Source organism: Mus caroli, chromosome 17 (assembly GCF_900094665.2).
Source record: "Mus caroli chromosome 17, CAROLI_EIJ_v1.1, whole genome shotgun sequence".
NCBI lineage: Eukaryota > Metazoa > Chordata > Mammalia > Rodentia > Muridae > Mus > Mus caroli.
In genome coordinates this window covers 59456896-59481773 of record NC_034586.1, presented here as the reverse complement: position 1 = coordinate 59481773, position 24878 = coordinate 59456896, and the positions used below count along the sequence as shown (strand labels likewise).

At 41.1% G+C, this 24878-nt stretch overlaps 1 protein-coding gene and 1 pseudogene across 1 annotated transcript in view; one reads left to right on the top strand and one right to left on the bottom strand.

Annotated features, from left to right (window-relative positions):
- Fbxl17 (F-box and leucine rich repeat protein 17) overlaps positions 1 to 24878 on the top strand; it is a 432158-nt gene that overhangs the window by 294484 nt on the left and 112796 nt on the right. The window lies entirely within an intron of this gene.
- LOC115029794 lies at positions 6160 to 6276 on the bottom strand (annotated as a pseudogene).

Genomic DNA, 24878 nt, shown 5'->3' with positions numbered 1-24878 from the left:
ACAGTGTTTCTCTGTATAGCTCTGGCTGTCCTGGAACTCACTTTGTAGACCAGGCTGGCCTCGAACTCAGAAATCCGCCTGCCTCTGCCTCTCGAGTGCTGGGATTAAAAGCGTGCGCCACCACGCCCGGCTATGCTTTTAGATGAGTAAATAAAATATATTCAATTGTGCATGCCTTTATATGTTGTTGTAGGCCAGGTATCATAACATACATCTGTAGTCCTTACTGGAGAGGTGGAGGCAGGAGGATCCCAGTTTTGATGGCAGATGGAGTTTACATAGTAAACCTTTATTTTTTTTTAAAGGCAATTAAAAGGTAAAAGAAAAGAAGAATTGGATTCTTTATCCTGGCTTGTTTGAAGCCCTAAGATCAAAAGGAATGTTAAAATTTAAACATCCAGGTGCCCTGAGTACCCTCAGGCATTGTTCTTCATTAGGGGGCACCTTGGAACAATGCAGTCAGTATACTTGAAGGCTAGCGTCAACCTGCTAGAGGGCATTGACCTGCAGTCCCCTTCTGTAGGAACCTGCATGGCCTGTGCCTCAGCTTACCCACACACCTAACAGAGGAGAGGCCCATTGCTGCTTACGTCCCTACAAGGTTTATTTAGTTCAGAGACACAACTCCAATGGCTCTCTCAGTGACATCCAACCAGGCAGAGAGCCTTTGCTTCCATCTGCAGTGTTTTTTCGACAACACAATCGATATATGTCTGTACTTATCGTGGAGACAGGTTTGGGAAGTTAGCCAGAGGTCAGGTTCAGATGCAGAGAGAGGAGATTTCGTTAGCTCTCTGCCCATTGTTGGAAGTTTCCATGCAGCTTCAGATTGGACTTTAAAATAATCATGTAGGTATTAGGAGATGCGTGCTTGTCCACAGCCAGTGACTGTGACCCTAGTGACACTCAACCATCTGCTGAAGCTGGTGATGCAGGCGGGATTGGCTGGGCTCTGGCCTGAGGCCTCACACACAGGACCAGGCCACTCTAGATTTCCTTCATTCTGAGATTTCCTTCAATTTATCCCCACCCCCCCCCACCCCCCGTTTTCCAGTAATGTACCATTGTGGCTTTGCTAGCCCGGAGAGACTGGCAGAGTGCTGGCTCCTCTCCCCCAGACAAACATAGAACACTCGTATATGAAAGTCTTGAGTTCAGCAAACACCTCCAAGCCTCTGTGTAGGTTACCTAGGATCTCGCAGGCTGGGCCCGGCGTGACGAAGCAGAGTAAAGCCTTTCTAGCTAACAGGCTTGGCAGTGGAGATGGCTGCAGGAATGTCACAGGATGTGCTACGGCTCCTACCAGGGAGCGTCTCTCAGTAGCATGCCTCCCAGTTCTAAGGTCATGGAAGGCGGAAGTTCTGGTGGCATCAGAGGGGATTGGGCTGGAAGGTTTTCCAGCCTTCCTGACTCTTAGAAAATGTTGGATCCTCTGAGGCCACCATTTCTCTTATGAGGAAACTGGCCCACAGCTGGCCCCATGCTCTCCTCTCCCCCAGCCTGAGAGTCTTCTCCTTTTCCTGTGTGACTGTCATTTTTTCCCACTGTCCTCCTGCCTCATTCACGGTTTTTTCATGAAATTCACCAGACTTGAAAAGGTGAGAAACATGCTCTGTGTACAGGTAACTCTCATTATGTGATAATATTCTGTAATTTCATTTCCATGATGTAATGCATTTTCATCAACATGACAAGTCGAAACCAAATCTCCAAAATGAAATACATTTCAAATTAAGTGACTTATCATTACAGATTTTAAAATGAATTCTCATTACAATAGTAATGTAGATTTTAGTAGTATAGATATAAATATTTGACTAAGTGAAAAATTTATTTCCTTTAACCTAACTCTGTAGCTGAAACATCCATATAAACTATCTTTGGTTCATAACCAATAATTTTATTTTCTCTAAATTGGATCCCTACTAGTAAATTCTTGACAGTTGTTACAAAAAATGAAATTATAAAACTGGGTAAATCTGCCACTACATATGAAGGAATTGCTCTTCCATGAATCCTGGGGCCATGTAGGGATTCGAGATCAACATGCTAATGCCATTAGCATCTTGGGGTTTATATTTGCAAATTAGTTTACTGAACATATGTACACAATTTCATAATTTCATACTGGAAGATAAGTGAAAGTGGACACTTGTTTAGTGTGAGAATCATAGCCTGTGTTATATTTGACATTACTATTAAATACATTAAAATAATTTGTTGTACTATTTTTTCCTTTTTTTTTTTTGTAACCAAATTATTTTTGTAAGGAAGATCTTTTTAATAGATGGCTTCACTCACAAGACATTTTAAGAATAGAATTGTTTTTTTTTAAATGTTTTAAAATTTACATTAAAACAGTGAAGGATCTCTGGAGAAGCTGAAAGTGAGTTTGGCTTGTGGTACGTGGTGTATAATACCTTTTTTTGGCTGTCTTGAGACTGTACAACTTGAGGGTAGAGATTTTATTCAGTGCAAATGATGCTATGAAATCTATGTTTCCACCAAATCTGTAAGTTAAATTTTTAACAGTAATCAGATATTTTTGTTATTTGTTGAGTACCGATTTAGCTTCTGCATATCCATGTGGAAAAAAAAGCATAAAATTTTATTCTTAATGTTATCCTTCTTACTTGCTCTCAAAATGATCTTCGTTAGGTAGCAGACCCTCACAATTCAATATGAGTGGGACATGTGAATACATCTCATAGCCGCCTGCATAGCACAGAGAAGGCCATCCTAAGATCACTAGCCTACATGTGACGCAGGCATGCAGAGGAGGCGGGCTGTGAGCTCACTCCTTCACGGGTAAGACATCCTGTGCAGTAGCAGACTAGATATTGGCAAGTTCAGAAATGGTGGGTATAGGTGATTTGGAATGCAATGTTAAAAGCTTTACTGCAGTTAGACTTTCTGCTATAAATTTAGGAGTTGCTGACAGCGCAGGCAGAAAGTGAGAAAACAAGTTTGTCTTCCAGAGGCAAAGTCAGCAGTGTATAGGAAATAGGTGTCACGGGGAAGAGGTTAGCAAGGAAACCATTATTAGTGATGACAGTGGAATTGTATGCAGAAGGGTTTCCTAGGAGTGCGTCTGTGTGGTACACGGTGCTATTCTGTTGACACCTACCTACTGTGATATGGTACTCAGGATTTAAAAGTCAAAATGGCTCAGTTGGGAAACTCTTAGAATGAGGAATTTATAGCCAAATAAATCTATATGAATTTATATTTAGAGTTGAGCGATGTGTGTGTGTGTGTGTGTGTGTGTGTGTGTGTGTGTGTGTGTGTGTTGAGACGCCATGGACATAGAAACAAGTCTGCCTCCTTTTGTTTGTATCTTCTTTCTGTGGAGAGAGACAGGTAGGGAGGGATGAAGGGAGACAGAGAATTTGTATAATTTAGAAATCATGAAAACATTAGCCTTGTATCTAGTAAATAAGAACAAAGGCAAGGTGGTGGTATCCCTGAAGCAGCAGGGATCTGTTATCACCAAAGGCCAGGCAGACTTACATCCCTGATCTGGACTGATATCTTGATATCTCAGGGCTTTGTAGAACTGACCCTAAGCCACACCTGAGCATCATGGGAGAGCTGATCCTGGGGACAGCACAGACACACACACACACACACACACACACACACACACACACACAGTCCAGTGCTGGTGCATTTATAGACTAATGGACTACTTCAAGAGTCTTCTGTACCAGCCTGCCCCTTTGGTTTGAGACGGCGTCTCTCACTGAGCCGGGAGCTGGCCTTTTCTGCTTTTTCTGAGAAGATCCATGTCTCCTTCCTCACAGTGCTGGTATTACAGGGACAGGCTACCATGTTAGGCTCTTTGGAGGGTTCTGGAATCTTCGGTTCTGAGAACCCAGGCTCTCACACACCTTATTCACTGAGCCATTTCCCCAACCCCTAGAATTAAATTCCTTAAATCATAGATCTGCGGACATTGATATTAAAAGGTAAAAATGTTTAATGTAGCTCTCTAACATGCTAATTACATTCTGCTTACCATCACATAAACATCTGTTTCTCAATCCCAATTTGCCAGTGGAATTCTTAATGAAATTTACCCTTTCCTGTTTAAAGAGAGTACTTGTTATGTATTGCTGTTGGTGTGCAGTATGTCTCGTTCTCACTGTAAGCTAGCCTCGCCCTTCAGAGATATAATGCAGGTCACAGACGAGAGCTTCGTAGGTAATTTAGAATTTTCTAGTCATCACATTGAAAAAAGTGAACAAGCACTAGTAAGAGTCATTGTAATAGCATTTAATGCAATATAGTGAAACTACTGTCATTTCAGCCCAATAATCAACTTATATTGCCTAGGAAATATTTTTTCTCATACTACTGATACATGGTCTGTATTGCATTCCTGGCCCTTGTCAGTCCGCGCTGCCCTTGTATCAGGTGCTCCATAACTGTGTGGGCTTACGATGCCTGTGCTGGGTGGGCCAGTTCTAGGTTCACTGCCTTTACCAGATTCATTATAATTTCATAAAATATGAAAATAACTGGCGGTTACTTTCTTTGTGGCAAACATGAAACCAGCCACCGAACATAGATTTTAATCTGTTTTACAACACTGGTGACTGGAATATTTATTTATCTCCCTAGTTAGAAACTTAAGTTTGCCTCCCTCTCCAGCCTTCCAAGGTCTTCCTGTTTTTATAACCTCCTCCTTTTGTTCTCAGCTCTTCTGTCATTTATAAATCCAGCCGACTGTGCATCTGATACCTCAGAGGAAAAGCTGACAGAAATAAAAGGGGCATCATGAGCTGCTGCCCTCTTCTGTGACTCCTGGCTTATTTGGAGGATAATGAAATCTTTTTCTGTAACTTTTTATTTGTTCTTTGTGGCTTTCACATTGTACACCCCAGTCCCACTCATGTCTCCCTCCGCTTGCACCTGGCCTCTACCATTGCAACCTCTTCACCAAGAGAGAAAAAAATACTTAGCTGTGGAAACTTCAGTGTGTCATGTTGCGTCCCCCAGTATAGACTTCTCTGCTTGCAAATGTTCATCGCAGTGACTTATTAGTCTGGTACAAGGCCTCTGGCTTGCTGCCCTGTATTGTGGGGATCTGTAGGACTAGCCGGCACCTTCATTCACTCCAGCAGTTCCTCAGTGGGGCAGGTGTTCTGGTAGACCAGTTCAGTGACCTGGATCTGGACCTAAGAGTTATCTGAGCTGCTCAGCCCACCGCTGACTCTCCTGCCCTCATGCCCTCAGGGTCAGCTCACCAGCAACCCCTGCTACCTGGGCCAGGTCTACCCTGTTGCTCTACCAAGTGCTGCAGCCGGCGAGGGCCATGGCCAGTTCTCCCACTCTCATGACCCCCAGCTGTGCAGCCTGCCATAGATGGTGAGGGACCAGGGAGGGGAGAAAGGCATCAGTTCCACTGCACAGCTGTCAGGCAGCAGAGCTGGCTCTCCCATCCCAGGTCACCCGAAGCCCACATCCAGAGCCAGATCTGCTGTGCTGCCCAGGTGAGGTGCAGGGCCTGCTCTCCTGTTCTCATGACCCATCTTCTGCCCCTGGGGGTGAGGGCAAAGGTAGGCGAGGGGTCTCTCCCTAGACAATGCCACCACATGGGAGATGAGAGGTATAGTCAGTTCTCCACTGCTCACATCCTCAGGGGTGGCTCACGTTCCTACAATGTGCTAGGCTGCTCTCCTGAAAACTACAGCTGCCTAGTGGTGTGCTCAGCTCTTATGGCCCCAAGGCCAGCTCTTCCATGACACTCAGGTGAGAGGTAGGGCCAGTTCTACAAAGCCCTCAGGCATCAGCATATCACCAGAAGACAGCCCAGACTAGGGACATCTGCGTGGCCTTTGGTGGTCACAGATCTCTGCCACGGACCTAAATGTGGCCCCTGGTGGCAGCACAAGCCAGGATTCCACCACGGTCCCAGGTGGCATTACCTTTGAGTCTCCAGTTCTACCTCTCTTCACTGTGCCCACCCACATCCTTCTGTTTCTCTCTCCCATCTTTCTATCACTTACTTGCTCCTCTTAGTGGCAGCCGGGGTCTGCGTGTCTGGGGTCACCCCAGGGGTGCTATGCCCTGCTCGTGCATTATGCTGCCAGGCAGGGGTCGTCTTGAGCACGATCTCTCCCCCTGTGCTCATCTCAGACTTGCTGTTTTTCAGGGAATGTTGGGTTACTAATCATCCCCATGTCCCTAGGTCAGAACACAGCATAGATGCAGCCTCTCTCCTCTCTCCCGCCTACTGACATGTGACATAGCAGCCACACCTTCTGGGGCATGGATAATGAATTCTTGATGTTTTCAGGAAGTCCTTGCCATGGTACTGTTAACATAATAAGTAGTAGAAAATATAGTCCCTCGCTGAAGTGCTTGGAAGGGCCACAGTCACTGTGTGGATTAGCCTCACTTTGCAGGGTGGGCATGTGTGACGTGTGGGCTTTGCTCTGTGATGAACCTGCTTATGTATCGATGGAGAATTATTAGAATATTTATTGATTGCATCTTGGTAGTTCAGTATTTATTGGCTCTTTTAGTCTACAATTGTAGACTTTTTTAAAAGACTGATTTATTTTACTTATGTGAACGGGTATTTTTGCCTGCATGTAGATATGTGCACCACATGCATGTCTGTCATGATGGATCCATGGAGCTGGAGTTACAGACAGTTGTGAGCTGCCATGTGGGTGCTGGGAATTGAACTCCAGTCCTCTAGAGGAGCAGCCAATGCTCTCAATTGCTGGGCCATCTCTCCAGCCCTGTAGAGCTTGAATATCTTTATTATTACTGTTAGGTTCATACAGAAATGTGCCCTCTGCTGCCTGGGGAGAAAACATAAATAGCAAGGGGAGCATAATCTGGATTTACCTTCATCTTTGACCCTTAACCACATCCTTTTCTTGGCTCTGTGCTAGCTGTTTAGTGAGTACCGCTCACACCCAAAGCCCTGAGCTTGTTTTCAGTGAGACTTGGAAGCCTGCAGAAGAGAGGTCTAGTCCCAACTCTGGGCACTAGCTGGGAGTGAGGACATGTGAAAGTCCTCATGGATTTTTCAGACAATTATTCCATTTTTTTCCAAATCTGTGTGTGCTTGAAGGCAGAGGGTTGAATTGCTTTGAAGTAAATCATGACGTATCTAAGCATGTATATGAAGATAAGGGGATTGTTTAGATGCTCTGAACCTTTTCTTGAACTCTAAATTAGTCACATAAATAAACGCTGGAATTGATTAGGCAGTTTTCTTTCTTTCTTTCTTTCTTTCTTTCTTTCTTTCTTTCTTTCTTTCTTTCTTTTTTTTTCGGTTTTTGGTTTTTTCGAGACAGGGATTCTCTGTGTAACCTTGGCTGTCCTGGAACTCACTCTGTAGACCAGGCTGGCCTCGAACTCAGAAATCCACCTGCCTCTGATGAGGCAGTTTTAAAGTGAGGATATGCAGCAGCTATAATTTGCCTTGAACCTGTTCATCCCATCAAACAAGATGGAGAACTTAACTGTCATATGGATTATCTTTATAACACCATAGACGAGCAGAGAAGGAAAGTTGAGGAGTCATCAGGAGGTTTCAGAGAGAATGAAGAGTTTAGGCTGGTGTGGCAAAGACAGGCTGGGTTTCCATAGGAATTCTCCACAGTTGAGACTGGTGTCTGTGATGAAGCCTGAGGGCCCTTATCGAAATCTATGGGCATCAACTCATGGGTAGGATACTGAGGTTTGTGTCATACAGCAGCACCCGCCTCTGTCTCAGCACATCTGCCAGTAGCTGGAAGGATGGTGCTGGAGTGGACTTAGGTTAAAAACTCAGGTTCGGACTGCATGTCACCAGCCTTGTAGTCTGAGTTTTTCAAATCTTTATGTTCTCCTTGTACCATGTTTCCATTTTCCACTCCATGTCCCGAAGCTTTACTCTGTTTAACAACAGCAGTTGTTGTGTTTTTTTTTTTTTAAATGCCTTTAAGTAGGTTTCACAGAACTAATTTAAATGCTGATTGGTGTAATACTATTTATTTAATTTATTTAATAGTATTTATTTGATTTGATAATATTATTAAATTAAACCTTAAATGAGACCAGATCAGTTGAATTTCTGAGTATGAAACTCATATCATTTTTCAAAAGTAAGTATTTTAAGATCGTGAATAATTTATTAAAGCCTTCAGAAATTTCATTAGGGTACAGTTACACTGATGTGCACACATTCTCCAGGGACATTTGGTTTTTAAGAAAGGAGAATTTGGTCTATCTTTCAAATAAAGCATACTGGAATTGATGAGACAGACACCCATGTTTTTTGATCATGTGATCTTCTCATGGTTTAATTTTCGAATTGGAAAGAGCTCGTGTAGCAGAAGCTAAGATGTGTGCAGTATTATCCCTAACCTTTTCCCCAGAACATGTATTCAGATTTAATGTGAAATAATTAGCCTTGGACTGCACTGATAAGATTCAGCTCTATATTTTATGTGTATCTATGAATATGACAGTTTTGTTTAATTTATAAAGTACCCAAACAGCAGAGTATTCTAAGTGACATGTATAATGCTCTAAGATAATTTAATTTTTAACTTTTCAAAAATTGTTATTAGTGTATGGTATATAATAGAGAAAATGTTCATCTACTGTAAACACACAACTTGAGAAGCTGAACATAATCCAATAGTAGTACCCAGAGCAACAAACATTTCAGCTTCGCCTATTTCCTGTTCCAGTGATGGGCAGAATTATGACTCATCCAAGCAGAGGTTATTGGGACATTATAGAAATCCCATGCTTTATGTAAGTTACTCCTGCTCTGTTGACTGTGGGGAGTGTATAGCACGAGTGCTGGGAAGGAAGATGGGTAGTGAGTAGAGTACAGCTTTCTGTGCCCAAGGCTGTGGGGTCTTGTGGTTCTTTGGAACCACAAGAAAAAATGTAATTCTAGCAATAATTTTAACCTGACGGTAAACTATGAGTTAATTACTCACGATCTCAAGGGAAGTACAGGAGGCTGACCACACACACACACATCCATGAATATATACACTTACATAAATATACAACATAAAAGGATTTAGACCTACTGAAAAATTTTCTGACTTAAAATAATGATATTAATAGAGAAAATTATCTTATTAAATTTTTAAAATTCAACTTTAAAAACATTTGTTGTTATTTGATATCAACATGGAGAGTTTTTTTTAAAGAGTATTGGCAGTGATCTCTTACATTTAATGGAACTGACTCCTACCTGTGATAATCAAAAGAAGCAGTCTAGTTTAGGTTGGTGTGTCTGGTATTTTGCCCAAGTCTTCTTGGTTTATGAGACACAATCTTACCATGAAACTTAACTTTTAAATATGTATAATTAATCATGTCTTCAGTGTGGTCTTTAACATACTTTAGAACATGTTACTGTCCAGTTCTTAAGTCTGTGTGACATGGCCCTGATTACAGTGCTTCTGAAGGGAACCTGTGTCCTTAAGAAGAGGGCATCACTCTAAGAGGTTGATTGAGTGGGATAAAGATGTCAATAAAACCAATCCAGTATGACATCAGATATAGATTCTTACTTACACACTGTTCTGTTTTATTTGTTATACTTTGTTAGATAGCGCCATGACATAGACAAATTATGATTTGACCAGGAAATGTCTGATCAGTGACAATAAAATATTAGTCTTTTCCAGTATTGTATTAGTTATTTTCTGTTGCTGCAACAAAATGCCTGACAGAAAGAAACTTAAAGAAAGCAGGCTGCTTCCATTTTCTATTCCTTGGGATAAGGCCACTCATGGCAAACAGTGGTGGCAGCAGTGGCAGCAGAAGCCTGCAGGAAGTGGGTAGAGGCGTCTGGTGGTGCCCAGTTCAGCGGCTCCTCTGTATGCAGCCCAGGACACCGCACCTCACTCAACTCAGTCTGTAAATTACCTCACAAGCTTCCCTGGATGTTAGCCTCCCTGGTGACTCTAGAAGCTTCCATATGACAGCCAGTACTCGCCACTACAAAGGTAAGTACCGTTCAAATGAAAAACTCTAGGAAAAAAATATTAGATAAGTATCTTGGAGAAAATATAAGAAATGTTCCCATTCCTGTAAGTCTTGGCTTTTGTGTCCAAATTCTTCTGTAGAAAGCCGAAAACTAAGAGAAGCTGCCCTGACACTAGGCTTGCCATGACATTAGAAGTTCTGCATAAGTCTGTTTGCCTTGAACTTATTCTATGGGACATTGGTGAGGCCAGTCATTCTAACTTCTCAGTTTCAAGTCTGTTTAAAAGAGGAAGAGCAGAGCCCATCAGAAGCACACACATTGTAGAGAACGGTCATGCACCAACTTCCTCCCCTTAGGGAAGGAAGAGAGCCTCTTCTTGCTTTAACTTATGCGTGGATTAAAACATGGGAAAAATAGGAAGGAGAAAACACAAGAGAGAGAGAGATCTTGAAAGAGAAAATCATTAATTTTTCAGATTCAGGCTAAGGGCTTGAATGGCATGCTCTCTACTGTTTGCTTTGAGCCAGCCAAGGCTGTGTGCCCTAATGCAGGGACCAGGTAGGGCAAATAGCAGGTGAGCTGGGTTAGAGTTAATTACTGAAGCCAGTGGGGCTACATGATGGCTGCCTGGAATTTCTGTTACTTTCCTTACTTCTGATGGATTTGGGGTTTAGAATTTTATCCACCAAAACACACTCGGAACAGACATATACAATTCTTCCTATGTCTATAAAGTTTATTAACTTTTTCACTGCAGAAGAACAAGCGGAAATCTGTGTGAGAATAACAAGATTCTCAAATATTAAATACGTAATGATAGAGATTGGAAAATCATAGCCTACTTTGATAAGCTGTATTAGAAAATTAGGAGAAAAAAGTGTTTTGTTCTATATTTAACACTATCCTCTCTACATCAGGCCAGGATATTTGGTGATATATAATACTTTCATACAGAAAATGAACTCCACCATCATTTAACAGTATACTCAAAGTGAAAACATTTTTGTCCAATTCATTTTTATTATGAGAAAAATCTCAAAATTCAGTGGCCTATATACCTGCTCTAATATACTATTTTTAAAAGTCTCACAAGGGGAGGTGTTGTCATTGTGTATATCTGTATTTGTGTGTATATAATTTTTATTTTAAGAATTTTAGGAGATTGGTTAGTTTTTAAATTTGTTTTTTTTGTTTTTGTGTTTGTTTGTTTGTTTGTTTGTTTTTGAAACAAGGACTTGTATAGTCCTAGGCTGGCCTCAGACAGCCTAAAGACAGTTCAAAGAAGGAAGATCATATTTAATCTGTCCTCTGACTTCATTTAAAAGAAATTCTGATATTCTTAGTCCAGCAGATTCTATTTCACTAAGTATTAGATTAAATCTCCCAACCTTAAGCAATGGAATGATATACTTATGTGTGGCAAAGGTACGCTTTAGCCTCGGGATCCCTCAAGGAAAGTCACGTCGACTCCTCCTTTCCAAGCAGAGGAAAGAATATTATAAAGTAACTGATAAACAGTTCAGAGATGATTTTTCTCCCAAAATAAATAGTTTCTAACTGCCAAAGAGAGAGATTAAACTGGAAGAAAAAACAGGTCTGAAGAAGTACATTAAGTCTCGGGACCAGGAGAGGTAAATATAGCCAGGCTGCCCTGGAATGGCTGCCTTCGCTTCCTTCCATATATTACAGCTTCACCCAGGCAGGAACAGAGTAAATTGCCAAGACCAACACACTCATCTTCCCTGACTCCTGAAACCATACTCTGCCGAGGATTCATTGGAAGAGAAACCATATCAGTCATGAACAGAGGTAGTCACAGATAGCTCTCGGCACAGGTCTACAGCGTGCATGCATCTTTCCTCCTCTGGGGCTGGCATGCCTTGGTGTTAGCTCAGAGCCCCTCCAGTCATGGCTCTGGATTCCTTAACAGCAAATGAGTTCCTCACCTTACTCTGGCACCTTTTCTTTTGTCTCTGCTGACACATGGGGTGCCCTGATCCTAGAATATTAGAACGTGGGTGGCGAGGAGACTAAGAAGTATTTTCAAGTTGTACCTGAAGGACTAGAAATCTCTTCTCACCTCCTAGGTTTGGGAAAGTTCCTTTCTGTCCCCTGACTCTCCTAGCTCTCTCTGGCTCAGTACAAATGGCAGACCCACTGTACTGTCCGCTTCAGTTTCTAAGCCTCACATGAACTGTGAGCATCATAATGAGATATTTCTGTTTGCACCATTAAGAATCCTGCATCCTCATTTGGATATGCTTTATATGCAGGCCCATGTCTTCCTATGAGAATGGTGTTTAACTAATATGGTTAGCATATGGAATTTGCATGAACTTTTGTCAAAGTATCATATGTAATTCATTATTATCCATATGTATGGTTGTCACTCAGAGTTGAACATCACTGGCAATGACAATGGAATGAGCTATTTGTCTTGAAGTACAGAGATCAGACAGATTATAATAAGTTCAGACTGAGTGTTAAAAATATTTATATATGTTTCTTATGAAAAACTGGTCAGTATATGAGGCCTTAATTAGCCTGATTTAAAGGTTACACATTTTAAATATACTAAATAACATTTTGTATCATAAATATAATCTGTATAGTAAAAATAAATTTAAAATTAGGAAACAAACATTAAACTCCCCCAGGTGCTGTGGCATTATGGTTCAGTTCAGCTTCAGTGGAGCCTGGGGCCTGGATAATATCCCGAGATCAAGGCCAGTGCACCCAACGTTTTCAGAACTCAAATGCACAGTAGTTTTGAAGAGTGGGTATCCAAGTTATCACCTCCACATCAGACATGCTAAATCTGTCATGGTTTACGCAGAAAGAAGGGCAGGCTTGACTGGAGGAAGGTATTGGCCCAGGGCTCCGTGTTTTCTCGATGTGTTTATTGTTCTTCGAGTGGCCTTCATAATTGGTTAGATTTAGATATCACCGATCAAGATAAGTTTTCTTAAACATTATGACTCTGTCTCTGTCTCTGCCCCCTTACCCCCCTGTGTGTGTGTGTGTGTGTGTGTGTGTGTGTGTGTGTTTCCCATGTCATCGCTTAGGTGTTTAATAGTATAGAAGCTTTAGCCTTACTCCCTGAACTCTGGTGTTTGTTACACCATTTCTCCTTCTGGAAAGACCACTGGCAAGCTCCACCTGCTATGCGCACACCGTCTGCCTGTTCACTATGTAGCCATGGTGGACACACCAGAGACTAAGAAAGTAAGACTTGAAAAACACATACGAAGAGCCAAGAGAAAGAAGAGCTCCTTTGTGCTGTTGGCTTCCATATCTGCAGCCGCTACATTCTAATTAATGCTCCGGAAGTCAGTTCTGGAAACACACTATTAATAAGTCCAACTCCAAAGCACAACATTGCTATAACATTAACTCTTTACACAAAAGCCAGGGGTTCAGGCAGTGAGCCTTAGATGTGGACTTAGCACTCTTTTGAGAATTAGTGTTAATTTTGTGATAAAAATTATGATCAACATGACATTGCACATCAGAATTCTTGGCAGAAACAAATCCTAGTAGTTCCAAGAAGATACATGTGTAAGATGCCAAAAGACAGTCTGCTGGGCCAGGATTTTCAGCTTTTTGTTTACGCTGTACTCTCAGTGGATTACCTGCTTGCTACTCAAACCGGCACACTTCTTATGTTACATAACAGTATCAATCGTATTCACTAAGTTCATACTATGAATTTAATAAATTCTTTCAATCTGCTTATAGAATTATTAGTATTTCTGTTTCACAGATAGGGAAACTAAGGCAGGAAAGCTGAAATGGAGTTTTCCAATGGAGCCAGAATTCCAGTGTATTCCAGAACACACTCCCTCAGTCTCTCTTCACCAAGCGGTTATTCATTGATAAGTGATGGTGAACATATATGGCCCAAAATCTAGAGTAGATCTCTACTGTTTAAAAGTGGCATGCAATGTTCTGTCTAGAGTGAGATGTAGATGGGTTTCTAGCCAAACTCTGTAACTGTGTCAGAGTGAAAGCCATGCCTACCCGTACCATGACAGTCCGTTGCTCCCTAAGGCAACAGCCCCAGTTGTGTCTGCCCAGGCTGAATTGAAAGAGATGATCAGTAAGGTCAAGCCATTAAATTCTCTTCCTTCTCTCCTCATTGGCAAGTGTCAGGAGAAACCATGCTTTCCAGAGCTAAAGAAAAGAGCTCTGGAGCCAGGCGTGGTGGCGCAAGCCTTTAATCCCAGCACTCGGGAGGCAGAGGCAGGCGGATTTCTGAGTTCGAGGCCAACCTAGTCTACAAAGTGAGCTCCAGGACAGCCAGAGCTATAAAGAGAAACCCTGTCTTGAAAAACCAAAAAAAAAAAAAAAAACAAAAACAAAAACAAAACAAAAAAAGAGCTCTGAAAGTTTTATCCATAGCACATGGATGTGGGTACAGTTCTGGAATCCATACACTGCGTTTTCTGGAGAAAAATGCAAGGGAATTGGGAAATAACTTCTGAGCCTCCTTATAGAGCCTGGCAGTGGTGGTTCGTTCTCATTAAAGATAAAGCAAGACAGTTCCTGTAGAGGAAACCTGGTCTCTCCCTCTTAGCTCAGAGAGTCACTAGGAACAGGATGAATTCCAAATGCATCCGTTTTCTGGGTTTCTGAGGAGGACAGCCCGCTGCACATGTTCTCATGCAGGGATGTCCTCCTCACTGCCACATGTAATCAGGAATTAAGTTCTTGACACAGAACTCTACTCAGTTTCCTTCTTGGCTGTGAGGAATTTTAATCACGATGTTAAATTCCAATGGGAAGTGTCTCCTTCATTCAAGCTAAACAAAACCTGTGATTGTCCTGATGATTGGATTTTCTTTTCCCTCATGTGTATATGAGTGTGTCTCTCTGTGGGTTATGCATGTAGCTGCATGTGCATTCAGGACAGAAGAGGGCATCACATGCCCTGCAGTTGGAGTTGGAGACGGCTATGAGCCACTCAGCAGAGAACCAAACTTAAGGCCTATGCAAGATCAGTGCACACTGGCTATCTCTCTCACCAGTTATCTTTAGTTTTTAATTAATATATCTTTAAAAAAATAAAACATAGTACCATATCTAGATGAATAATTTAATTCTTTTAACTCATGTAAGTAATGGTTTCACGGTAAAGAAATGAGCCATGCAAATGTTCTTTATCCACAGTGCACAGTGCTCGCTCGCCCGGCATGTCATTCACAAGTGACCTCTAAATACATTGCTGTGCTTCAACAGAATCACTTCTTCAGTCCCCTGCAAGAAAAGTCTTTAAGACTAAACTATTTAGAAAAGAGACCATTTGTATCCGCCCGTAGATTATACTCCTATCATTTTTTTTCATTGCTGCAAGGGCGTTGATTGTGCTTATGAAAGCATCAGCACCCTGTGTGACATCTTCACAGGAAAATGATTGAAAAAATTTTAAATTGCAGGCATGGAAAGAAAGTGTTGACCAGTAACTTTCCAGATTAATCCCACTCTGCCGTAGAAGAACGATCGGTAACAAGCTGAACGGTTCTACCTTTCTAGGCCCCGCTACACTTACGTAGTTTCAGGCCAGTCCCCAATCTGAGAATGCTGTAAATGTTTTGCCCCCAAGGCATGTTATGAATAGCATTTCTGGATATTTTATCACTCGATCCTTTTAAGATTATTTTTGTCAAATAATGAAAAGGGCATTAAAATTGTCCCTCTGCTTTTAAAAAACCCTGACGATTTTAAGTTATCACTCGTAGAATATTATATCCCTGTTTTGAAACACGTATATACAAAAAATAAAATAAACCCAATGTTCTATTCTTTTAACCAAAGTATAATCCACTAACAAAATAATCCTCTCAGCTTTCTGCAGCAGTTCCATTTCTTCTGAATGTCCCATGATGAATTAAACCGTGCGAGTGTTCTCTTTTGTCACTGGAAGGGGTGGAGAAGAACTCCCATCTAACCTCGCCACAACTTCCTGGGCATGGCTAAGCGCATACTCCAAGGCTGCTTTCGAATTCCCTCATCCCCAGCTGTTGATCGCGGGGCATCGGCTAACAAACACTGAATTTCTTGACTTTAAATATCTTCACCCTAAAGCCATGTTTAAAAACAATAGGCAAGATTATTCTCAAAGGAAAGCGGTTCTGCTTTCTTGGATCCACAGCATGCAGCTAGAATGAGCAGATAGCAGAAGCTCCCAGGACTCTGTTCTGTTCTGAGAAACTGGAGCCTTCTTCATCTAAACCCTGGCACAGTTAAGAGTATGTGGAGTTTACACAAAGCATCTGCTTCATAACATTTCCTTTTATTTGAAAATTGTTTTCCCTAGCATAGTTTTTGGTACTGAGGGAAAACTCACCTGCCCATATGATTATGTATCTGTTTTTGTTGTTATTGAGTTTATTATTATTATTCCTAATAGTAGAATAATACACATAACACATTAAAAGCCTAGAAAAACAATCTTTTATAATGCCTCCATTTTAGTTACCAAATGAGGATTCTGGTATACTTTCTTTTTCTTCTTCTTTCTTTCTTTTTTTTTTAAGCGAAGAGTAAATATAAATTAATAAATTAACCAATAGTAGGTATAAGTTAAAAATCAATATTACTTTGGCTTTTATTTTGTTTATCAAATACAAAAATGTTTCAATAGTAAAAGACCACTCCCACAAGATGAGATATATGAGATAAAAGGGAATTCCCAGAGATGTATTCATATTGCAGACAAAGCGATATCTGAAATATTCTGTGTTTCATGTTCGTAGCTCTAACGTTTAACTTAACATGACTTGCTGTCTGACTTTACATTTCATCTCATGTTCTTCTCTTCTCTAAAGAAGAAGACTAACTTGTGAGAATTGACATCTTTTGTAAATAGAAACCAAACATACCAATAAGAAATCTCTTTTAGAATAATTCTCTATTTCAGGGTTTTTTTTTTTTTAAACATTATCTTTGCCAAAGTTTGTTTGCCAAGGAAAGACTTTTTTTTTACTCCATAGAGCAAGCATCAGTCTGTATTAGACACTGAAGTGTTTACTCCACTACGGGTATATATTATTTATTTATTCATTCATTTATTTATTCACTCAGTCGTTCTTTTACACATTTATTCTGGTCACTTGGTAGAGTAAACTGAAGACAAGGGTGCAAATTATATTTCTGATCAGAAATGTAGCATCATTTAACCACAGTAGGCATTATCATAAGCTTCCAAAGTTATTAATTTTTTAAAAGACTCCACAAAAAGCAGCGAAGTCTTCTGTCCCCATTTTCTAACTTCAGCAGAGAACACACGCGCCAAGTGGGTCATCTGTACCTTCCTCCCCTCTTCTCACAAACACTACTGTTTTTTTTGTTTGTTTGTTTGTTTTTGTTTTTCAGAGAAAAGCACCCAAAGATAGCGATTCATTTAAAATTAGCAATTAGTATACTATGTGGTCATTCAATGAACAGCTTTTGGGCTGTGTAGCACTTAGCCTCTTTTCCTCAGATATTTGTAGATTTCTGGCTGTTGCCATTTGTCCCTTACATGGTGTCACTGCTTCACACATTGGGATATGTTTAAAAAAAAAAAAAACCCTTTGGAATTAGTTACCAGTTTTGCCACTCTGATGGGCATAAGAATGGTGAGGGTGGGAAATATAGATGATCTGACCCAACACTGTGCAGTATGACAGAATTGAAGAAAACAGGAGATGGATTAAGGGTTCAAGGCTCCTTAGAGCAGCCTGAAAACACAGCACAGAAGTATGTAAGGGGAGTAGATCCCAAACTGATGCATTCCCAGCAGAAAAGCGGGAACATTCTCCCAGTTAATTCTGGAACCGATCCGTAGTCTGCACCCCCTCCACTGAACACTGGGCTTTCTCTGGAGACCCTTGGCAGCACTCCATATCAGCCAGATGCCAACAGCATAAGAGCCCATCATCCTTCCACGGGGCGTGCTCCAAAGGCGCAGATAATTCTCTCAAACCCTGAACCCGGATCACAAGACTTTGGCATCCATTTCCAATTAATTTGGTCACAGGAGTTTATCTGTCACCTCTTCTGTCACAGCCGTATGTGGTATGCCTGCCTCACGTGGATTATCAACTATTAAGGACAGTGGCCTGCAGAATTTCACCCCCAAGCCCCCAAGTCAACTCCTATTTTGTTACTTTTGGTTTAAACTAGATGAAACTAGCCACGAGTTTGAAAATGAACTTGACGTTTTCAGGCTTCCGTGAAAAGGGATTGGTCAGACTCCTGGCGTGATGACATAGCAGGTTATCATACATGCTGTGCTAATTCATTCTGATTTTTTTGCAAAAGGTTAGGTTACTCTAGGAAAGTACATACAACCTCAGTAGAAAATATTCTTCTCCTTGCCCTCCAAATACACCTTTGATAAAGTTATGCATGTGCCAGTACTGACTGGTGCTAAAGTGAGGAGTGGTGTGCAAGCCATCCCTTTAGGTACTTAGCGATTATCTACCTCAAAGGTATTAACTTCAGTGTAGGGCAGGAAGGAACCTGGATGACATGGCAACCAGTTTATATGAAATTGACTTGGACTCAGCTGCTATTCAGCCTCTTTTGCTTGGAAGAAGCCAAGTCATTCTTGCATTATAGCCAATAAAGGGAAGGGTGTGTTTCCAAGGAAAGGACGTGGTGTGCAGTAAAGCCCACGAGGACCAGGAACCCATAGGTACCTGACACCTGAAGCTGTCCAGCCGGCTTCCACAGCCACACTGACGAACCCATCAGCCCTGCTCTGCAACAACAGGTGCTCATTTGTTAATAGTAGCACACAGTATATGAATATTATAAACAAATGGATTATGTTCAACTTATGTTATAAATTCATAAGACATAATAGCTTGAAAATTAAGTACAATAGAAGTTGAACTCTGATTCTTCAAAAGTGTTTTCAGTTTCTCAGTCAACCCTCAGGACAGTTAGCACGGCAGTCCACTGTCCTGTGTGACTTCTTCCCTTACCATCTCTGCTTTGATACAGCTAGTTCAGACTGGGAAAGCGGAGAATCCAAAACCTTACTTATATGGATTCCTGAGGCTATACACATGTTCGCTGGGTACTTACAAAACAAGACTTACAAAAAGCACTCATCTTGTAGGATCAGAAACAGCTCTCATTCTTCTCTCTATGATCCAAACTCATTTTGTTTCCGTTAAAACAAATCAGTCCAGAGCATGCCCATACAACCTGTCTCTCCATCTGTCTTTCTCTCCTGTTTCTCCCCTGTACCTTACCTGTTCATCTGTGTCAGACCTAGAATTTTCCCTTTCCACCCCTTGTGTGCATTGGTGCAGGTACAATACAGTGCATTGCAGATGACCTGGGAAACCCAGCCAAGTACCAGTCCAACCCAGACTCCACCCCCTTCCTGGATTGGATGTTACAATGATCCTCCAAGTGAATCTTTGGATTGCACTCCAGAATTTACAGTCTTAGCCCATGACTTTTCTGGTGGACTTGGGTGTTTTTGTTTGTTTGGTTTGTTTTGTGGAGAGCTTTACCATCTCCGGGACCTTTGCCTCTTTGCCATTTTGATGTTGATTTTTATTATGAAGTCAGTTGAATGGTTTTGGTTTTGTTTTTTAAAAACATAGATAATCTGCAGCTCAAAGGCATGCAGCTCCCAGCTGGAAGAAAAGCAAGGCAGCACCACATCTGGGTAGGAAAAGCATCCTTCAGAACTGCAGGGCTGCCAGTTATGCCTGTCTGGGACAGAGAATTAAAGGGAAACAGAGGTGACTGAAGGAATAAGAAACCCGGGGAAAGAAAGGGATCAGTAGAAGTGGCTTGGCAGTGAAGCCTTAGACAACATTGCAAGTGTGCTTTGTTTAAAGGTTTTCTTTGTTCCTTTTCTTTTCTTTTTTTTTTTCTCAAACTAGCAGATCCCATGGCCGGTAATGTTGGTGGGGCAAAGGACAGGGCTGTTGCTGTCAGGGCCAAGGCACATGGAGACCATGGATTTTGTCCACCCGCTGGGGTCCTGTTTATAATGGACCCTTAATTATGAGACTACAGCAGGACATTAATAGAACCTATCACCTGTTGGAAAGAGCACCCGAGAGCTATATACTAGAAATCTATTAAATATGGCATGAAGACAGATCACTTCCTTTCTTAATGTGACATTGTGGTCAGGATATATGCTCAGTAAAACCGTGTCTGTGTGTCCTGTTAGTTAACCTAAAGGCTGCATAAACCAAGTCTAGCCAGACAGCACTTGGAACAAATGGGAGTGTTCACCTCTGGTTCTCAGCAGCAGAAATGTTCACTTTGAACTGCGGTTGTTCTTACAGTGCGTTTACTGCCAGGGATCACACCTATGACGGCAGCAAGCGAAGGATGCCAGGGCAGAGAACTCACTTGGTGCTTACATTACCAATGTTGGAGGATTTGTATTTTTATGAATGTGGTGCATTTCCTTGACATCCTATTATAAAAAGTCTTTTGTACAGAAAAGACATTGATGGCCCAGTACAATAATCTTGTAAAGTATGCCCTGGTGTGCCTTAGCATACAAACACCCCTTCAACTCACTGTTGCAAATAAAAGAAAATCCATTTATGAATTTTCCAACTGTCAGTGAAAGCTACTTCTCCCCACACCCTTTCTGACCTTATATGGAGAACACTGTATATTCAAACATATTTCATCTCTTTGTGCTCAAAGTTCGTCTTTGCCTTTGATTTAATGTTCCCAATGAACATTATATGGAACCCCTTACTCGATTGTAATTAGAATTGGGTCTCTACACTCTGCCACCCTGGAAACACTGCACAGAGAGCAAGCAGTCATGTAAAACATTTCACAATTGGCCTCGGTTTAGGAAGCCATATTGTACATTTTGTCTAATAAAGTTAAATTCAAGCACAGCATTCCCCATAAGGAGGCATTTGTCAGGTGTAACGAGGGTGGATGGTGGAGGCGAACGGACTGTGTGATACCTGTGGTAACTGCATGCTCACACTGTCTATGGGCTGGGTTTTTCCCCTTCCCATGAGAGGAGAACAGCAAGGGTGTTTTTCCTGTGCAATGTTCCCTGTCCTTGAGCCATAGTTTCTTGGGCTTGTCAGACAGAAGCTGCTGCTACCATCCAAGATGTCCTTCAGGAAACAGTGCCTTCTTCAGGGCAGAGTAACAAAGAGTCCTTCACAGCAGTGGGGCCCTTGGCTCCCAGTGGACTGAGTGACTTCCTTGCCATTACCCCCACCCTCCAAATCTCTTTCCCTCAGAAGGAAATGAAGGTACAGAGTCCCAGTGGGCGGGGCAAGAGTCTCACTGTTTTAGGCTCCTTCATGGTCTACTTGGGTTTCTGTTTTCTGGATTGTCCAGAATAAAACTTGGAACTGCTCCCCCACCGCCAAAATGTCTTTTTCTGATACTGCAGCTTAAGATTCATTTAACAGCTACATCTTGCTGTTGCTTCATAACTAAGCTGTGTCAGCTGATGGAGACCTTTTGGTCTGCTTCAACCAAGCCTCCTGCAGAGCCCCAGGAAAGGATTGAATGCAAGGACTGCCAGCGTACGCAGAGTGCGCTTACTTGTAACACTGTGCTGGTTTGAGGTTATTTATTTTCTAAATCTCTTTGCTTTCCTATATAAATCTTAGAGAAAAGCAAACGAGTGTACTTCTTGAAGTAAGAAGTCATTTGAAAACTCATTTTTTTTTCTCCTGTGCTACATGCACCTGAGAATTGGTGTAGTCTGAAGCATAGCTTTGTGTTCATGAGAAATAACCGTTAACAGTGAAAGAAGTTAGCAGTTGTCTTCAGAACAGAAATGATTGTTATCAATATTCCAGCCTTAGTGATAGATTCTTCCCACTTTCCCCAACACTTCCTGCTTCACCTCTCAAGGGGCTCTGCGAGAGAGAAGAATTGCCTAGAGTCACAGCTGAGATTCCCCTCCCTGCAAGGGAGCCTGGGCTGGAAAAAGAGGCCTTCCAAAGGGTCAAGGATGCAGAAACTGATTCTCACACACTATTACACAGTTTAACTAACGGAACAAATGCCAAATAATTGCTGGCACTGACACGTAGGCGGATGTTTACTTTGTGTGGTTACCATGGATTCCCTTAACATCGATGTGCCGACTGATTGAATTATTGCGAATTTAAGGAGATATTTATGATATTATTAGCTCAACCCAATAATTTATCTGAAAGACAACTAAAACTACATTGTATCCAATGTGCTTTGATATTATCCTGCCCTGTGAGCATTGTTTCCATATTCACAACTCCATTTAATCCAAGGAGACTTGCGTATACTTTATGGATAAAGGTCATTGAGCTTTTGATTCTATTGATGCGTGAAGAGACCCTAAGGAGCTGTTAATATATGTTAAACACCAGAATAATCACTTCACACATGTCGTCCTGTGCAGCATTCACAGGACATTGTCAGCTCCTTCTTCTAAATTAGAAACCAGGGTTAGAGAGAGGTTAATCACTTAGCAGTCCCACAGTCCCACACTTGTGAAACCTAGGAATGAAACCTCACTGGTCCCAAAACGTTCTTCTCAGACATGGTGTTTAGGGCTCCATCCAGTTGCACCACTCAGAAATAGAGAGGTCCAAATATCTGGGCCACTCCACAGCCCAACTGAGTCAGAAACTCTGAGAGTAGGGACCAGCATACCATTCTCACAGGCCCCAGGCCATTCTGCTAACACTGACATTTTGAGGTTCAGAGCCCCCTTGTCCCGCTCTCGAGCCTGGGTGTCCAGTCAGCTTTCCTATCCTATATCTGCATAAAGAGTGGCAGCCACTTTATTTTATCTGCCATCACCTAACTCCCTTTCTTTAATTACCTTCCTGTATTTAATAAATCTAAGCTTTCAAGAAATTTATTTAACTTTAGTCAAACATTAGACTCTGTCTAGGAATCCCCCCTTGGAGAGACATTTTGAGTATTATCCAGTGAACATTATCCCAGCGTGTGAACCATTCACAGTGTGAGTCCTTGTAGAATGTGTTGATCAGGTTTGCCTGGGGCCAGTCGCTTGGATGGTCATAAACTCCCAATGAGGACTGTCAGGAAGTGCCTGCAAAGGATGTCGGGAGATTTCAAGGTTCATAAATACCCACCACAGTCAATGTATCTGAATACTATTAAAGGGGGAGGGGCTTAATCATTTTGAAAATTACAAAGACAATGAATAATCCACTAATTTTTTAAAAAAACCCTCAAAAATAGCAATACTTGCTTCTTCCTTAAAAACCAAATATGAAACCTATAGATGACTCATTCCTGATTATGCTACACTGCTCTTTGAAAATCCTCTGAGAAAGACTATCCCCTGTGAATAATAAGACATACAGCTAGATAGTCTTGTTCCTAGGTAGTAGTAAGGGATAAGTATTTTTGTTTATTTGTTTTACCCTCTGAAAACCTCCTTCTCTGGTGGGTTCCAAAACCATCTCATTCATACATAATACCTGGCACAGGGCAAAGGGAAAAAGCTTTAGAACTTGAAATGTTTCTTATTGCACTAGTATATTCTAACATTTATAATGCCCTCCTACACACACACACAGTTCTTGAGACTAAAACTAGCTCTTATTTGTAACTAGTATAGCTTGAGTATTATAACTACTTACTCAGGTTGAATTTTGTCCCATTATATCTTCTATCTTATCTTTTTCTCCAAATTGTTGTAATATCATGACACGTTCCAAAGAGCAACAGGGAAAAGTGACAAGAAAGCTTTTTTAAAAGAATCAAATCTTTATTTTTTTTCCCCCTGCTCATGTCTTATGATAGCTTTTTTACTGTTATCTGAAGTGGGTATTTTCAGATAGTCAAAGCAAAAGTAAACCATGGAAAATGATGACCAGCCCCGATCCATAGGTCTCTGCCCTGACTCCTGAGAGGCCTGCTGGTGCCTTTCTGTCTTCATTTCAGCACCCTCTATGAGGTCTGTAGTACCTCATAAAATGAACAGAGTCATTTGGTAACTCTTTGTTGGCTGGTTAGAAGACATTAGTTTCAAGTAGGCACAATAGTTCAAACTGTTTTTTCATTCTTGTGTTGAAAAGACGGTGGCCGCAGGAGGGGTGTGTGTCAGGAGAGAACCACAATGAGAAGAAAAATCGTAGACAATAGATCCTAGATAGTTCAGCTTTCTTCATACCTAAACTGTTCTTTATACTTCATATGACCAGTGAGGATGTGATAGACTTTTAAAATAGAGTCATGATTCTTTCTAGCAGCTATATGTCAAGAACAAGAGAAATCAGCATGCATCTCACTCACACACACACAGACACACACATGCACACACAGACACAGACCCACACACATCTCACATCTGGAGATTTATCTTCCTTTGCAGAATGCTAACAGAAATCACTTCACTCAGTCTTCTCAGAATTGCATTTGATTTTAAAGGTTCATATGTTAACAATTTTTTTTTTTGTCTCTAAAAATGGGCATCCATTTGTAGCATAATAGTTGAGAGATTTAGAAATAGTATACTATCATTCTAATCTCTTTGTTGAAATTGCTTTGAGTTCCTAGCTCCATGTTTTGTAAAAGTGTTTGAGTACCCTAATATTTATATTCATTTTGATAATATACAGCCACTTTGTAGTGTCTGCCGGTGTAAAACTTTTTTTTTTGAGTATTAAGCATTTCACCAACAAAACTTTATGTTACCATATTAGATCAACCATATGTAAGTTTTCTTTAAAAAAAAAATCAGTCTTAGGAGAATTCAAACAAGGAGAAGAGTAAATCCCCAAATAAAAACCATCACATAATAATAAATGAATAAATCAAAACCCTAGGTAATGACTTATACTAAGGTTTTCTTTAAAATAACTGATGGCGGCAAAACAAAATGTGTGTGTGTGTGTACACTTTTACCTACATTTTTTTTTTTTTTTTTTTTTTTTTTTTTTTTTTT